Consider the following 13,079-nt stretch of genomic DNA (forward strand, 5'->3'; position numbering starts at 1 on the left):
TTTGTGATCAGACAGGGAATTGTGGGTTATGGGGACAGGGTAAGAAAGAGGATGTGAGGAATGTCAGATCAGTCATGATCCTACTGAATGGTGGAGCATGCTTGAGGGTCTGAATGGTCTACTGCTCATAAGTCTTATGTTCTCTATCAGGGAGGCATCAGACGCTGAGAGCTGGCCCACTGAGTCTAACACAAATATCACAGCACCTCCCACTGCCTCCTTAACGATCGAAACTCTCTTATGGCTTATTAGCATCAGGATAAGTAGCAACAATTACTTCCTGAAAGTGACAGGATATATCTATGAGGAATTCTTTCCTTCAGAAATGCGAAAGATGTTTTAATAGAAACCTGAAAGATTTTGAAAAATTTCAACAGGGTGGATGTTGAGATGTTTCCACTTCTGAGGGAGTCAAAAGCCCAATGTGAGATTGAAAGAAGTTTTAAAAAGATTCAGGAGAGCTGCATTCATCCAGGCAATTGGGGAGTATGCCGTCACACTCCTGACTTGTGCCTTGTAGATGGTGGACAGGCTTTGGGGAGTCAGGAGGTGAGTTACTCACTGCAGGGTTCCTAACTTTTGACCTGCTCTTGCACACACAATATATGGTGAATCCAGTTCACTTTCTGGTCAATGGTAATCTCTAGGAATTTGCTGGTGGGAGAGCTAGTGATGGTAATGCCATAGGATGTCAAGGGGAGGACTTTCAGTTCTCTATTTGGGGGATATGGATTGGCCCATGATGTTGGACCTGCCTTTCCATCACCTTCAATATTGACTCATGTTCAGCCACTGATTCAGGACCTTCCTCAAGTTGGTGTCTACGCAGTGCAACCAAAAAGAGGCAGTTCAACTGCAGAGGGCCATGACACTCAGACCCGCAATGTGTTCTCACTCACTGCCCACACACCCACAGTCAGCCACATAAAGGGCAATGATGGAAACAAGTACCTCATCCTGTTCCGAATAAGGTCAGAAACTACACGACACCAGGTTATAGCCCAACAGGTTTATTTGAAAATGCAAACTTTTGGAGTCTTACTCCTTCAAGCATTCCAAATAGTTACCTTATCCTGCAGATAAACCAACGAGTTACACACAAGCCTGAGAGCTTCCTGCAGCGATTTCTCAATGTCATACCCAATGGTGCATTCACTCTTTGAGGGAAGAGGTGAAATTAACCCTCATTCTCTATCTCTCTAAACCCACAGAGGTCTCTCCTCTCCCTCAGTGCCTCTCTCCGTCTCACTCTCTCCTATTTCTGTCTCTTTGCTCCCTCCCTCCCAGCTTATCTCTTACCTTTCTCTTCAATCTATCCATTTTTCTCCATTTGTCTCTCTCAATGTCAGTGTGTGACTTCCCTCTGTCTCTCCCTTTCTCTGTCTCTCTCACTCTTTGTCTATGTGGGTCTTGATGCCTCTGTTTGCATGTCTGTCTCCCTGTGTGTCCCTCTCTCCCCCTGTTTGCCTCCCTGTGTCTCTGTCTGGCTCTCTCTCTCTCCCTTCTTAGAGCCTCCCCTTTTTTCTCTGGGGCTGCTTGTCTGCCGGATTTCAATGCTGGTCTCTGTCTGGATCCCTGTCTATCTGTACCCCTTGTAATGTCTACCCCTCTGTGTTGGTCTCTGTCTCTCTCTTTTTCCTCCTCACTCCCTGTCCCATTTTGAGTTCATGTGTATCCCTCTGTCACTGTAATTGTCCAGACCCAGTGTAAAGAGACAGCGATACACATTGCTCTGCCTGTCTCAGTGCTGTGGGGGTTAATGCAGCTGCTGCATTGGGGAAGTGTGTGAGAGGGAGGCGGGGCGGCTCCGCCCTGGAGTCGAGCCGAAGCAGCTGGAAACTGCAGACTGAGGTTTGAGTGAAGACCGAGCGGGTGCCCGGGAAGGGAGAAGGTTCTGGACAACGGGTAAGATCCACACACTCGGAAACCGAGACAGGCTGGCGTAGTTCTTAATGTGGAGTGCGATCAATGCAGGAAAATCGCTGGGCTCAGCTTTAAAAGAGAAATGGGGTTGAGTTTGGAAGTGGGATTGATTCAGCCGGGGGAATTGACTGGTACCACTCAGTTTGTCAGGACCTAGCCTTGTCAGCTCTAAAGTATGGGGAGGACGTGTATAAAAACATGGTTTTATTTTCACTTGTCCATTTTAGTCTTTCTCCTGCCCCTTCTGTCTGCTCAGTTTCCACAATTAACATAATCTGTTACAGTCCTGGCTTCCAGGGATGTTGTTGGTATATTCATGTCAGTGACTAGTCGCAGTCTCCAAAAATCGTCCGAGTATTACAAGAATGAGAAGGAGTTTAATATCTTTTTCATTTGTGCCCTGCCCCTCCCTTCGCTGGCAATCAGAGAAAATGATGCGTTTTATATTTTTCTGAGTGTAACCGCTGCAGCCGGAGTGTGGCGTTCAGAATGCAACGCAAAATGGGAAGACTTAAATTGTTCAAAATCGAAGACTTTAATGGTTCCGGGAGAAGGAGCTGGATGAAGGGACCACAAAGGAATGAGAGAGACTGCGGCAGATCTGCAGTCTGTCTGTTTCCTCCAGACACACTCTGCAGTGTCTCCTCACCTCCCCCCACTCCCAAACCCCTCAAAACAACCTTAATCGCCGAGAAAATCCGTTTTATTGTCCCAAATCAAGGGGCAGAAAACATCTCTAATTGTTTTTAAAAAGTATTTTATTCACTAACCCTCAAACCATTTTTAGAATATATATTTCCGCTGCCAAAGTGTTTTAGATATGCAGTAATGTAAAGGCGGACCTAGTTATTTAATTCATTGTTGGTTCTGTTCCAATATATTCGCACCTTTTTATTCATTTGCCGCTTGCGACGAAGGGTGATGACCATCGTTGGTACTGTTACTCAACCTTGGAATGCAAGGAGAAAGCTCGGGTCCCTGCAGGAATGGTCCTGCTTGCAGAGACTCTCCCTGTCTGTCTAGTCCCATTCCCCCCCCCCCCCAATGACCGTAGCTCTACATTTCAGTCCCCCCCCCCCCCATACTGTGTAAAGTGATGCTGGGGGTGGCAGACTTTGCAGTGTTGGTGACCTTAATGTTTTATACTGTCCTTAATCTTTTTTAAAAAGAGATGATCACTCTCGCCTCCCATCCTTTCACCCCTTGGTGTTATATGTAAAGACTTGCCTCTCTGCCCCTGTGTTACTGGCGCAGTGAGGCTGACACACAGTGCTGCAGCCTCCCAGACTAAGCTTGAGGTTTTGGTGTTTGATTACAAGTTCTGGAACAGTTCGTGAAGCCCCAGCAGTTTATAACCTGGAGGAAGTGGGATCAGTGCTCGTGGGTTTAATTTGCACGATGCCTGTAAAGGTGGATGTTTGAAAATGACGGGGATTCAGGAGTGCGCGAAAGACTGAGGCTCTGGGGGGGGGGAGAGAGTGCTATTGCGGGACCCTCTTCTGGATAAAGACACAATACCCCTCTCTTACCCCACTGGGGGTCAGGGGAGTGCAGGGAGGTGAAATTTGAAACATTTTTGCCAATGCGTGGTCTGGCTCCTGGAATTCTGCTTTGAGCTGCAAAGCAACAATTCAGCATTTCTCAACAGAAGCTGCTCAAATGTAAAACCTTAGGCCTGAGACAGAAGAGACTTAGTCACGTTTCAAATACAGTCCCATTGCTGTCATGAGATGGTCCCAGTCTCTCTCTGTCTCTGGATTGTTGAAGTCGGGGTATGGTGTTAAATGGACAGGTTTACACTGTGTGACAGTTTCTGGGCTGTGAGAGACCAGCGGTTTCTGTCTGATGAAGCTGGCCTTGTCTGGAGATGGAGGATGGAGACTGAAAATGGTCTTGCCGTAAGGTGCAAACATTCACTTCCTTATTGTTCATCCTGTGAGCACTCAACAAGAGGGTATAACAGCTGGAGTCTGGTTCCACACTGGAATGTTTTCTCTGTATCATATCACAGGTCATTATGACACAGAGAGAGTGTGTGGCCAGTTTGGATCTAAGTGTTTTACAGTATTTTGTTCCTTGTTCAAATAGATCTGGCATCTGTCTCTCTGAAAGATAAACCCGATCATTGTAATTTTACAGAGGTTTTCTATTTAGCCTATCTGCGATAAATTCTTTTCCATTGATTTGTCTTTGTGCTCTCTCTCCTTTTTGCTGAAGAATGATTGGGAAACGCCAGGAGTGCCTTAGCTGCTGCGGTTTTATTTATTAATGACGCCCAGTTGCTGCTGCAGGTGCCCAGTATTGGAGCTTACTGCAGTGGCAGGATAGAAAAGGCGGACTGGATCTCTATAAGGAGGTCTGACACCTTCCACCATCCACCAGCCAGGTCCAAGCTGACGTTATTTAACGAGTGCCTGCGTGTGTTGCTGACTGTCTGAAGGGAGCTGCTCAGTGTCTCAGCAGTCCCTCTGTTCACACTCCTGAGCTTGCAGATGGAGCACAGTGATCCCGTTGCCTGTCTGTGTGGCACATCCATGCAATAGACAAACTTCTGACAGGAAGATATGTTCTTGCTGCTTTCCCCTCATCCTTCTCTGTTCACTTTTTTTCTCTCTCCCACATTTCTTTCTTCCCATTTCCCCTTGCTCTACCTCTCACCACTTTTGATTCCCTTCTTGACGTCTCTCAAACCCCCTCAGCCCTCCTTGGCACCAACCTCGACCCTTGCTTTCAATGCCCCTTTCTCAATCTTCATTTTTAGCACCTACATTGTTCACCCCTCATCTATCCCCTACTCCACTCCCTAACCCCCCCCCGTGCCACACACTCTCTCTCTCTTTCCTATCCCTCATACTGCCCCCCCCCCACCCAATTGTCATCCCCACTCTCTCTCTCATCCCCTTTCTTGCACCCTGCCCCCACCCATTCCAAACCAACCACTGGCTCCCCATCTCACCCTGTCATGGCCCCATCCCCCTGCACTTTCCATACATGTCTGCCACATTCAGATCCTCCACCTTCGCCACTTCCACCTACTCCTCTCCTCACCTTCCCCTCCCACTCTCCTCTTTTCCCCCCTCCCCTTACCCACTACTTTGTCCCATTCCTCCCACACCACCCCCTCCCCTCTCTCTGACACTCCCCTCCTGGTTAATATATCATGGATCTGTAGCAATGATGATGCAGTTTTGACTTTGCTGGTGCACAGGAGAGTTATGTTAAAGCCAGTGTCTGGTCAGAATGAGCCTGTGGAACATCCTAATCAGCTGTAAGATCACACCCGATATGCGGTGCGTCCACACAACCAGCAATAACAGAAGGATGGTTTGCTAAGTTGTCGTGTTTTTAAAACATTTGTCAGAATCCATGTTTTTGGTGAGTACTGGACAGTGAGGTTCAAAGTGTTAACCCTTCCAGTCTCAACTCCCAAGGTCACACCTTTGTGAGCCCGGGTTATTGAGCAGTCCCTCCTGCCAGCTGAGAATGTTATGCATAATGCATGTATGTATGTGCAAATCGTTTACTGAAAGTTTTTTGTTAGTTCTGAAGAACTTCCAGATACCCGCTATTTCCAGAAATCTTCAGCATTGGTGGAGTCGCAGTTTTGTTTTAAATTCACACTCAGAATGTGGGCATCATTGGCTCAGCAGCACCTACGGGCACCCACGTTGCTGTGGGCCTGGAGTCACGTGTAGGCCAGACCAGGTAAGGATGGCAGGTTTAATACAAACCAAAAGAACTGCGGATGCTGTAAATTGGAAGCAGAAACAGAAATTGCTGGAAAAGTTCAGCAGATCTGTGGAGAGAAATCAGAGTTAACTTTTTGGGTCCAGTGACCCTTACTCAGGAGGATGGCAAGTTTCCTTCCCTGGAAGGGATTAATGAACCAGCTGGGTTTTTACTACAATGAAGTCATATTGAATGACTTTTTATGTTTGTTTTAAGTCACTGGGATTTGAATCCAGGTCTCTGGGTTAATAGGCTAGTGACAATGGCATTAGGCCATTGCCTCCCCATTATAGCTGGTATAATGTGGAATGGTCCATGTTGATGGTTGTGGGTCCCTCCCCATCTCGAGTTGAAGGAGATGGAGTTTTGGTGAATTTATTTGGGATGGGACTGGATTGGACCACTTTGACAACCTGTTTTCCCTTGACTCGGGTTGATAAGGGGAGGACCTGCTCTCTGTCCAATTCACCAACACTCGGGGCTAGGAAGACCGGTGTTGGATTCCATCGCTGTACAAGCTACATGCTAATTCCCAGCCTTTGTAAATCCCTCCCTAACCTCTTCCCTCTGTATCTCTGCCATTTCCCACAGTCCTACATCTCTCTGATATCTGCATCTCTCCAATTTTGGATACTTGTGTATCCCTATGTTAGCCACTTCTCCATTGGCAGCTGTACTGTAAGCTGCTTGGGGCCCAAAGCTCTGGAATCCTAGTCCCCAAACCATTCTCTGCCTCTTTCCCCCTTCCTTTAAGATCAGTGGAATCATACAGCCCTGAGATAGAGGTGTATAATAGCTACTTCTTCAAGCCAAGTTTAGGGACCTTGTGTGAATGTCTCCTTGAGTAGCTCAATGCCGAAACCCTGGTTGCTAATCACTGCTGTGGACTACCTAGTGGGCACTTTGTTTAAAGGTGTTAGTTAAATGCACATTGTTGTGAGCTGAACAGGGAGCAAATGATGCACTGATCCTAGCCAGGATCAGGAGAGTCTCTCCAACTCTCTAAATAATGTTGTCAGGAGCTTTACCTTCAACTAAAAGACCTGCTTGGAGGTGACAAAAGCAGAAATTGCTGGAAAAGCTAAGCGGGTGTGGCAGCATCTGTGGAGAGAAATTCAGAGTTACCGTTTCGGATTGAGTGACCCTTCCTCAGAACAGCCTTGTGGTGAGCTGTAGCTGTTTTGTAAGAGCGTCAAGGCTGAATTGATCTCATTAAGTCATTTCTCCATCTGCAGCAGTGCTGTGGAAATCTCCAAAGGACAGAGGTAGCTTGTATTGGGTTAGCATGGTCACGATGGAGCAAATGACCTCATCCATAAATTTCTGCCATTCCGTGGTTGGCAGTTTAATGGGAGCTGGCTATGCCTGTGTTAATTGAGTGGTTGGATTCTGCTGGATTTGCAGCCTGAGGTGGCAGTCGGGAGATCGAGGATGGAATTTTTTATTGTTCTTCCCAAGTTGGGGAAGCTTCAACGTGCAGGAAATGCCAATTCCATCATTGTCTGATGGAGATCAGCAGGCAGAGGATTAAACTTACATGAGAAGGTAAAGGTGCTTCTGTGAAAGGAGTAGAAAGACCAGAGAATGATAGAATTTATTGTTCAGGAATCTGAAAGATTCTTCTCCTCTTGGCGATCAATCTCTGAGCCTTAGGCACTGAGTTTAACACATTTGGAAACCTCCTAAGGAATAGTATCCAGGGTTAAAGTGGGGTTACCACTGGGCGTACCTGGGAACAATAAACATGCCTAAAGCCCCTGTAAAGTTGTGCCCTTAACCATATACCTGCATTTGGGTGTTGAGTGGGACAGGCTACTGTGTTGTTCTTCAAGGGACCCCCCCACCCACCTACAAACCCACCATTGTGTCTGCAGCACAGCTTCGATCTGTATTGTTTCAACAGTAAGTATTGATCTACATTTTCAAAGATTCATCCACACAGGGTAAAGGTTTTCCTGATTTTTCCCAAAAACTGAGGTAGGGCAGGCCCAGACTTCAGATGAGGACATAGCTATAAAGCTTCATGTAGTCAAACAGCCTGTCAGCACTCTGTGCCAGCTAGGGCCTGCTGCTGGGCTTTTAAGCTGTGGCGGTGCCCATCATTTATCAGCTTGTTGAGAGTAACTACAGACCGGCAGGATAGCAATTCCCTCTAGTTTAGACAGTTGAAGGTGGTTTGATCAGCACAGTGTATATCTCACCTTTAGCCTAGGGTGGGTGTCCTTAGCATCATCGGGGCCAGTTCCATTTTTATCAAGAAAGAATTTACATTTCCCTAGCACCTCCAGTGTCCTCTGATGACCCCTGAGTTAATATATTTCTGAAGGGAATTTCAACAGCTTACTGCAGGAAACCCCTCTAACAGCCAATTTATGCGCAGCAACCAGACAATCTTTTTTTTTAAAGACGTGTCTGGGGGCTTTGGGATAATCTTCCTGTTCTTCGAAACAGTGCCATTTCCTGAGTGCACCTGAGAGGGTGAATTTAACCTCTCATCTAAAAGAGGGCTCCTCCAACAGTGCAGCAGTCCCTCAGTGCCCACTCCGAAAGCGTTGGGCTCTCCCTCAGCCCTCCATTGGAGCATAGACTGTAGATTGTACTCTGGTCTCTGGAGGGGAATTTGAACTTGTGACCCTGACCCAGAGATAGGAACTCAGAGACAGAATGCATGTCACTGTTAAATGCAGCGTCTAAGATCATTCAAGTATCTTTTCGATCTACACCAGGTCTTAACCCTGAACTGTGAATAGCCACAGTCCCACCCCTGTGTAGGTGACCTTGGAAATAGAAATTATTGCTACAGTGTAAGACAGAAACAAATGTCACATTCATCAGACTAGGGAAACCCCGTGTACATCCTGGGGAAAATAGTCTCTTACTTCAGCCCAACAAAACAAAAGTCCCACCTCATGCTCCCTCACTCACTCCCCTCCCCTGCTCTCTCCCCTTCCTCCCGTCCCCTCCCCCCTGCTCACTCCCCTTCCTCCCCACCCCTCTCCTCCCGTCCCGTCCCGTCCCCTCCCCCCTGCTCACTTCCCTTCCTCGCGTCCCCTCCCCTCCCCTCCTGACCCCTTACCCCCGCTCACTCCCCATCATCCCCTTGCCTCACCCCTGCTCTCTCCCTATCCCCTTCATTTGCTGCAGTCTCCTCTTGCTCATTCACTTTCCTCCTCTTTCTCATCCTCACTCCCCCTTTCTCTGGCTTTGCCCCTCACCTTCAGAGGGAAGTTTTCTTCAGTCTTGGCGTCAGATTCAGGTCTGACTACAGCATTGTGAAGTACCTCAGGAAGTTTCAGGATAGGAAAGACACTAGATAAATGCACGGTGGCCCAAGTTTCCAACAGTCAGCATCAAAACACCCTTTTAATTTGGTCAGTGTTTCCAGTGATGCGATGGAACCCACTGAGCTGCTCTCACATTGAGGGTTCCTACTGGAACGGGAATGGGAGAGGGTTTGAATGGACCCGGACCCCATTCGAGAAACCTCTAACCCCAGCCTCATCGCCGCACACCCCCCCCCCCACCCCCCGATGGTGATGGGGGAATAAAGGCGTGTGGTGGGGGCAATTTAGATGGACTTTAAAATCTATGAAATGCTGTACCCCAGAGGCTGGTGGATGCTTCATTTGTTGAACGTATTTATGCTTGGGAGTAACCGAGTTTTCAAGGCATCTCGGGGACTCGAGGGCCGTAGGGACCAAGTGGGATAGTGGAATTGAGCCATTGAGTGCTGGAGCAGGTTTGTTGGGCTGAGTGGCCTAGTCCTGAGTGTGGAAGTTGAAGGGGGAGGTTAGTAGAGGTGCTTTAAGGCCATCTGTTAAAAGTAACTCTTAATGGGCAACAAAAGCTGCTGTCAAACGTAGAAAATAGGAGCAGGAGTAGACCATTCAGCCCTTCAAGCCTGCTCTACCATTCAATATCATGGCTGTTCATCTCAGTTTCTCCCCACAAGCTTTGATCCCTTTAGCTGTAAGACCTGTATCTAACTCTAACTCCTTCCTGGAAACAGTTTTTTTTTCTCTGACAGAGCCCACAGGGGTTGAATTGCAAAGAAAACCAGAGTGGATCGTATTGGCGTAACGCATTAAAATACTTCCTCTGTGTCGTTCTCTACCTCCTTTATGTGTCAGTGGTAGATTCGGAGGTCATAGAACTGAGACACAGTTCCTAAAGTGACCCCTGACAAGAACTGAAATGAGAGCTTGAATCATTTTCCATTCATGGAGTTGCCCCTCATGTTCTGTTTACTTAAGAATGATCTGAGGTATGTGACTTCTGACCCCTCAGTGTTGTTGGCTGAATTCCTGTCTGAGGGAGGAAGGAATTATTTTGAGTGCTTAACTCAGCTGTCGGGATTACTAAGCCATCGTGTGTTTATCAACAACAGCCATAATGGAGGTGGTGGGGAGGAAATATAAAGCAAAACCCGAAGCTCCCACTGCATTGTGTGCACAAAGGACTGGATTTTGAAAAGCAGGCTTCGTAAGGGGCTCAGCAAAGTGAGGGAACTCACAGGAAACAGTTAAAGGCTTGGAGAGGAGCATGGGAATTCCTCCCTCTGTTCTGGGAGTCAGATCGTAGAATCCCTACTGTGTGGAAATAGGCCATTTGGTGCATTTGAGTAGGCACCAACCCTCCGCAGAGCATCCCACCCAGACCTAACCACCCCCCCCACTCCCAAACCGCCCACCCTGGTTAACTCACGTAAGCCTGCACATGAGTGCTATGGGCAGTTTAACGCTGCCAATCCACCCCAGCCTGCACATTGTCAGATTGTGGGAGGAATCAGGAGCATCTGGAGGAAACCCATGTAGACCCAATGAGAACGTGCAAACTCCACGCCGACAGCTGACTGAGGGTGGAATCGCACACAGACCCCCGACACAGCGGTGACAAAGGGTCATAGTTTGCAATGCCATTGAAATGGGTTACATCAGCAAGCAGTTTTTTCCCTGTAGGCTTTGGAACCCCATCTCCAGACTCAAGTGTGGGACACGTACCCTCACTGTTTGGGAAACTTCCTTTCCTCCTTCCCCAGGAAGTGGGTGAAAATTGATGGCCAGAGATAGCAAGTGGAGTTGGGGAGGGGGCTTCCTTTCCAGTGTTTCCCTTCCAAGCTGCAAGGTCAGGCGGAGGCGGGCTCAGGCTCTTCCGATGTGGTGATAATGTCCCCACCTCAGGACCAGGAGGCCCAGGTTCAAGTCCCAGCCCCGTCAGAGCTGTGCATAATTGAACCCCTGAGCAGGTTGGCACAGTTGGAGGCTTTCTGGTTTGGCAGGTGCAGTGGGAATCCATGTTGGAGAGACAGACAGGAGGATGCAAGGAATGTAGGTTTTGGGAGGGAGGGGGTGTTCCCCTTCTGCAGGCCCTGGCCTCCAGCAGAAAAGGACACCTTACCTTGCCTGCCTGGTGCACTGGTCTGCCTCTCGACTGCCCGAAGGGGACCAGCAGCTGATGGGAAGGTCCCAAGGAATTGACAGTCACTGTCCATGAATGACATTAATCCACATGCCTGCCTTCACTCTCACCCATCCTCTGAGAATAGCCTGTGGACATGATGGAGGCAAGGAACTGACATGTGGGATAGTGATGCCCATCTCCAACCCAGGCCCTGACTGGGCTTTTAAAAAAAATCAGACCTGATTAATTGCATTTATATAGCATCTTTAACAGAGGGGGTCAACCAGTTCAGTGTGATGCAGAAAGACGTCAACAACGGGGTTTCAGTCCTCACACCGATCTTGGGAATTCTTGGTGAATTTGATTCCATATCTGACCCAATCCGACTGGATTGATGCCCATTGAGTGTCTCTCTCTCTCTTGCCGTTCGTTTGTGGATGAGATTTGATTATTAATGCACTAAAACATTACACGGAGCGATTATCAAACGATATGGTGCTGAGCTGCAATAAAGAGATAGTTGGAGTGGGGAGTCGATGGCACAAGCGATGTTATCTCTGGACAGTTAATTCAGAGCCCCAGGTAATGTTCTGGGGACCTGAATTCAAATCCTACAGCTGGCAGATGATGGAATTTGAATTCAATAAAAATCAGGAATTACGAGTCAAATTATGTCTATAGTCTGGGGAAAAGCCCATCTGGTTCACGAATATCCTTTTAGGGAAGGAAATCTGCCACCCTCACCTGGTCTGGACTACGTGTGACTCCAGACCTACAGCCATATGGTTGACTCTTAATTACCTTCTGGGCAATTAGGAATTGGACAATGAATGCTTGTCTGACCAGACGATGCCCTCAACTGAATGATTGCGGGGAACAAAATGGCAGGAAACCTGGTCAGAGAGAGAGGGTGTTTCGGAAGAGGCCATTCAGTCCCTCAACTGATACCATGCTGTTCAACTCAATCTGGACCTCAACAAGATTTAATCTCTAAAACTCCATATTCCTCGAACCCTTACCCAATAAAATGTGTCTCTGTCCATTTTAACGTACAGAATTACAAATGAGGAGCAACGACAGGTCTTTCCTCCCCTGGAGCCTGCTGCACCATTCAGTGGGATCATGGCTAATTGGATTATTCCAAATTCTTACCTGTCCTCATAACCCATAAAGATCTAGTTAGCACAACTTTGCAAAGATTCAAGGCTCTACTTCCACCATCATTTTGAGGAAGAGAATTCCAAAGACTCATTCTGCTCTGAGAAAGAGTTTCTCATCTCTCTCTCAAATGGGTGACTCTTTATTTTGAAATAAGGACCTATCATGAGTGGAACACTCCTTTGAAATAAGTAGCTTGTCGATGTCCCTCAATAACTTTAATGTCTCAAATCATTTGCTGTGCTAAATCTCACTGAATGCAAGTCTGGCCTGACCAATCTTCCTCATGAGACAACCCACTTATTCCCACACAGGTATCAGTCTCGTTAACCTTCTCAAATCTGCTTCCGAAGCGTTTACATTATCAACCGATTCTGTTCACATACTCCAAAAGTGTTCTCACCAGCATCTTGTATAACTGAAGCATAATCTCCACATTTAAATTCAGTTCCCTTCGTAATAAATAACGATGTAAATCTGCTGGTGTTGGACTGGGGTGGACGGAATCAGAAGCGACATTTCACCTGATGAAGGAGCAACCCTCAATGCTTTTGATAAACCTGTTGGTCTATAACTTGGTGTCGTTTGACTTCTGATGTAATAAATAATAGACTGCTGTTAGCTTTCCTAATTGTTTGCTGTACCTGCAGACTAATATTTTGTGATGCATGCACGAGGACACTCCAATCCCTCTGCATCTTGGAGCTCTGCACCCTTCTAGCTAATTTGCTTTTGTTTTAATACTTGCTGCCAAAATGGACAACTTCACGTTTTGCTATCCAGTGGTACATTTGCCACGTCTGTGCCCACTCATTAGACCTACCTGGATCTTGTTGTAGCTCCTTATGTTCTCTTTTTGCACCTTGTTT

At 47.3% G+C, this 13,079-nt stretch overlaps 1 protein-coding gene across 2 annotated transcripts in view; it reads left to right on the forward strand.

Annotated features, from left to right (window-relative positions):
- map1aa (microtubule-associated protein 1Aa) overlaps nt 1–13,079 on the forward strand; it is a 127,117-nt gene that overhangs the window by 80,435 nt on the left and 33,603 nt on the right. Inside the window, exon 1 of one of the 2 annotated variants that reach the window (XM_048520873.2) lies at nt 1,869–1,905. The exons of the other annotated variant lie outside the window; for it this stretch is intronic. The gene's annotated coding sequence lies outside the window, so the exon portion shown is untranslated. Of the gene's footprint in view, nt 1–1,868; nt 1,906–13,079 lie in introns of those variants that run through there. 2 annotated transcript variants of the gene reach the window in all.

Source organism: Stegostoma tigrinum, chromosome 36, assembly GCF_030684315.1.
Source record: "Stegostoma tigrinum isolate sSteTig4 chromosome 36, sSteTig4.hap1, whole genome shotgun sequence".
NCBI classification, from domain to species: domain Eukaryota; kingdom Metazoa; phylum Chordata; class Chondrichthyes; order Orectolobiformes; family Stegostomatidae; genus Stegostoma; species Stegostoma tigrinum.